Here is a 5000-nt window from a genome sequence, read left to right as displayed (position 1 = left end):
TTTGTGCACTGGCCCTGCTGCTACTCTCTCCCATTTGGCCGAGGCAGTGAGTCGGCCTCCTGTCTCCTTTACGGTCGAAAAGATGTGCTGCTGCTGCTGCTGCTGCTGCTGCTGCACTGGCCCTGCTGATATTTCTCTCTCCATTTGGCCGGGCAGTGAGTCGGCCTCCTGTCTCCTTTACGGTCGAAAAAGATGTGCTGCTGCTGCTGCTGCTGCACTGGCCCTGCTGATACTCTCTCTCCATTTGGCCGAGGCAGTGAGTCGGCCTCCTGTCTCCTTTACGGTCGAAAAAGATGTGCTGCTGCTGCTGCACTGGCCCTGCTGATATTCTCTCTCCATTTGGCCGAGGCAGTGAGTCGGCCTCCTGTCTCCTTTACGGTCGAAAAAGATGTGCTGCTGCTGCTGCTGCTGCTGCTGCTGCTGCACTGGCCCTGCTGATATTCTCTCTCCATTTGGCCGAGGCAGTGAGTCGGCCTCCTGTCTCCTTTACGGTCGAAAAAGATGTGCTGCGGCTGCACTGGCCCTGCTGCTACTCATATCCAGCATGGACCTTGACCTCCAGCAGGCCCCGGGGACCCACATGCTCCCCTGCTGTAGTCCCCCAGTAGCTTCTTTTTCTGCAGTTACCCTCCACTGCATATCCACCTTGGACCTTGCACTCCCGCAGGCCCCGGGGGACCCACATGCTCCCCTGCTCTAGTCCACCAGTAGCTTCTTCTCTTGCAGTTACCCTCCACTGCGTATCCAGCATGGACCTTGCCCTCCAGCAGGCCCCGGGGACCCACACTTAAGCCCCCTCCCACTAACAAAGCAAAACACCACTGGCAAAATCCTCATGCCCCTGGTACTCCATAAAGTGAATTCAAACGTGCCCCTGGTACACTGTGCAGAAACACTTTGCCACACACACACACACTCCCCGTGCATATGGTACGACAACTTTTCTACATGCCCCTGGTACACTGCCCCGATATCTCCCTGAAACATGCTCCCTCGCATATATGGTACGACAACGTTTCCACATGCCCCTGGTACACTGGGCAGAAACACTTTGCCACACACACACACTCCTCGTGCATATGGCACGACAACTTTTCTACATGCCCCTGGTACACTGCCCCGATATCTCCCTGAAACATGCTCCCCTCGTGCATATGGTACGACAACGTTTCCACATGCCCCTGGTACACTGGGCAGAAACACTTTGCCACACACACACACACACATACACTCCTCGTGCCTATGGTACGACAACATTTATCCATGCCCCTGGTACACTGCTCAGCAGCACTTTGCTAAGTACTCCCCGTGCATATGGTATTACAGCTTTTCCACATGCCCCTGGTACACGGACCAGAAACACTTTGCCACGTCCGCTGTACGCACCCTCCTCGCCTGCTAATTGCTGATCTCCCCCACTTCCAGCGGGCCCCGGGGACCCACATCACACCTTGCTCCTGTCTCCCTTGCGGCTGGAAAAGATCCATTTTTGTGCACTGGCCCTGCTGCTACTCTCTCTCCATTTGGCCGAGGCAGTGAGTCGGCCTCCTGTCTCCTTTACGGTCGAAAAAGATGTGCTGCTGTTGCACTGGCCCTGCTGATATTCTCTCTCCATTTGGCCGAGGCAGTGAGTCGGCCTCCTGTCTCCTTTACGGTCGAAAAAGATGTGCTGCTGCTGCTGCACTGGCCCTGCTGCTACTCATATCCAGCATGGTCCTTGACCTCCAGCGGGCCCCGGGGACCCACTGGCTCCCCTGCTCTAGTCCCCCACTAGCTTCTTCTCTTGCAGTTACCCTCCGCCGCATATCCAGTATGGACCTTGCCCTCCAGCAAGCCCCGGGGACCCACTTGCTCCCTGCACTTTCTAGTCCTCCACTAGCTTCTTCTCTCGCCACTACCTCCTACACTTATCCACCATGGACCTTGACCTCCAGCGGGCCCCGGGACCCACATGCTCCCCTGCTCTAGTACCCCAGTAGCTTCTTCTCTTGCGGTTACATAGCACCGCCAGATCCACCTTGGACCTTGACCGCCAGCGGGCCCCTGGGACCCACATGCTCCCCTGCTCTAGTACCCCAGTAGCTTTTCTTCTCTTGCGGTTACATAGCACCGCTGATCCACCTTGGACCTTGACCTCCAGCGGGCCCCGGGACCCACATGCTCCCCTGCTCTAGTACCCCAGTAGCTTCTTCTCTTGCGGTTACATAGCACCGCCAGATCCACCTTGGACCTTGACCTCCAGCGGGCCCCTGGGACCCACATGCTCCCCTGCTCTAGTACCCCAGTAGCTTTTTCTCTTGCGGTTACATAGCACCGCCAGATCCACCTTGGACCTTGACCTCCAGCGGGCCCCTGGGACCCACATGCTCCCCTGCTCTAGTACCCCAGTAGCTTTTCTCTTGCGGTTACATAGCACCGCTGTCCACCTTGGACCTTGACCTCCAGCGGGCCCCGGGGACCCACATGCTCCCCTGCTCTAGTACCCCAGTAGCTTCTTCTCTTGCGGTTACATAGCACCGCAGATCCACCTTGGACCTTGACCTCCAGCGGGCCCCTGGGACCCACATGCTCCCCTGCTCTAGTACCCCAGTAGCTTTCTTCTCTTGCGGTTACATAGCACCGCCAGATCCACCTTGGACCTTGAACCTCCAGCGGGCCCCGGGACCCACATGCTCCCCTGCTCTAGTACCCCAGTAGCTTTTTCTCTTGCGGTTACATAGCACCGCTGTATCCACCTTGGACCTTGACCTCCAGCGGGCCCCGGGACCCACATGCTCCCCTGCTCTAGTACCCCAGTAGCTTTTTCTCTGCGGTTACATAGCACCGCACCTTGGACCTTGACCTCCAGCGGGCCCCGGGACCCACACTTAAGCCCCTCCCACTAACAAAGCAAAACACCACTGGCAAAATCCTCATGCCCCTGGTACTCCATGAAGTAAATTCAAACGTGCCCCTGGTACACTGTGCAGAAACACTTTGCCACACACGCCCTCGTGCATATGGTACGACAGCTTTTTTCCATGCCCCTGGTACACTGCGCAGGAGCACTTTGCGAAATACTCCCCGCACATATGGTACGACAACATTTCTCCGTGCCCCTGGTACACTGCGCAGGAGCACTTTGCTAAGTACTCCCGCATATGGTGGTGACACAGCTTTTCCACATGCCCCTGGTACACGGACCAGAAACACTTTACCACGCCCGCTGTACGCACCCTCCTCACTAGCTAATTGCTGATCTCCCCACTTCCAGGGGCCCCTCGGGACCACCATCACATCTTCCTGTCTCCCTTACGGCTGAAAAAGGTGCATGTTGCTCCACTGGCCCTGCTGCTGTTGTGTTCCATTTGGCCGAGGGGTGAGTCGGCCTCCTGTCTCCCTTTACGGTCGGAAAAGATGTACTGCTGCTGCTGCTGCTGCTGCTGCTGCTGCTGCTGCTGCTGCTGCTGCTGCAGTGGCCCTGCTGATATTCTCTCTCCATTTGGCCGAGGGAGTGAGTCGGCCTCCCGTCCCCTTTACGGTCGAAAAGATGTGCTGCTGCTGCTGCACTGGCCCTGCTGCTACTCATATCGAGCATGGACTTTGCCCTCCAGCAGGCCCCGGGGACCCACATGCTCCCCTGCTCCAGTACCCCACTAGCTTCTTCTCTTGCAGTTACCCTCCACCCCACCACATATCCAGCATGGACCTTGCACTCCCAAGAGGCCCCGGGGACCCACATGCTCCCCTGCTCTAGTCCCCCACTAGCTTTCCTTTCTTGCAGTTACGCCCACCACATATCCAGCATGGTCCTTGACCTCCAGCGGGCCCCGGGGACCCACATGCTCCCCTTCCCTTGTCCCCCAGTAGCTTCTTCTCTTGTGGTTACATAGCACTGCGCCTCCACCATGGACCTTGACCTCCAGCAGGCCCCGGGACCCACATGCTCCCCTTCCCTTGTCCCCCAGTAGCTTCTTCTCTTGTGGTTACATAGCACTGCGTCTCCACCATGGACCTTGACCTCCAGCAGGCCCCGGGACCCACACTTAAGCCCCTCCCACTAACAAAGCAAAACACCACTGGCAAAATCCTCATGCCCCTGGTACTCCATGAAGTAAATTCAAACGTGCCCCTGGTACACTGTGCAGAAACACTTTGCCACGCACACCCTCGTGCATATGGTACCACAATGTTTCTACATGCCCCTGGTACACTGCCCAGAAACACTTTGCCACACACACCCTCGCATATGGTACGACAGCTTTTTTCCATGCCCCTGGTACACTGCGCAGGAGCACTTTGCGAAATACTCCCCGCATATATGGTACGACAACGCTTTCCACATGCCCCTGGTACATGGCCCGAAACACTTTTGCCACGCTTGCTTGTCCACACACCCCAAAGACTGACCCTGGTACTCCAGCCACAAAGCTGCAGGAGTGACTCACCCTTCCAGGAGAGTGAAGTCTCTCCCGAAGGCGCCCGCACCACGTGTCGATGGTACTCCACGCCAGAGCGGGAGAGATGGAGCGGTTAGCCCGACGCCTGGCGCCAGCAGTCGACCGGTGGCCGACAAAAGCTTGGATCGAGGGCTGACTTTCAATAGATCGCAGCGATTAGCTGCTCTGCTACGCACAAGACCCTGACCCAGAATCAGGTCGCTTTACAAGTTATTTAGCACCAGGTTCTCCACAAACATGAGTGCGCTGATTGGAGAGGGGCGACCGCCGCCGGGCCGCCCCCAGCCCAGTCACGAATGGCTTCCTCTTCACCGGGCGGGCCGGCTATCCGAGACCAACCAAGATCCACAGCGCCACGGTATCACTGCGCCTAGGCAGGATTCTGACTTAGAGGCGCTCAGTCATAATCCCGCAGATGGTAGCTTCACACCATTGGCCCTCAGCCAAGCACATACACCAAATGTCTGAACCTGCGGTTCCTCTCGTACTGAGCAGGATTACTATTGCAACAACACATCATCAGTAGGGTAAACTAACCTGTCTCACGACGGTCTAAACCCA

The 5000-nt window shown here is 57.2% G+C and overlaps 1 non-coding gene across 1 annotated transcript in view; it reads right to left on the bottom strand.

Moving 5' to 3' along the window:
* Positions 1-4551: 4551 nt before the first annotated feature.
* Positions 4552-5000, bottom strand: part of LOC120432953 — a 3855-nt gene continuing 3406 nt past the window's right edge. The window contains exon 1 of the ribosomal RNA XR_005608224.1: positions 4552-5000. This exon is cut by the window's right edge and continues 3406 nt beyond it. This is a non-coding gene — a ribosomal RNA (28S ribosomal RNA).

This window comes from Oreochromis aureus, linkage group 14 (genome assembly GCF_013358895.1).
Source record: "Oreochromis aureus strain Israel breed Guangdong linkage group 14, ZZ_aureus, whole genome shotgun sequence".
Taxonomy (NCBI): Eukaryota; Metazoa; Chordata; class Actinopteri; order Cichliformes; family Cichlidae; genus Oreochromis; species Oreochromis aureus.
The sequence above is the reverse complement of the archived record's forward strand: the minus strand, read 5'-3'. Positions and strand labels throughout refer to the sequence as shown.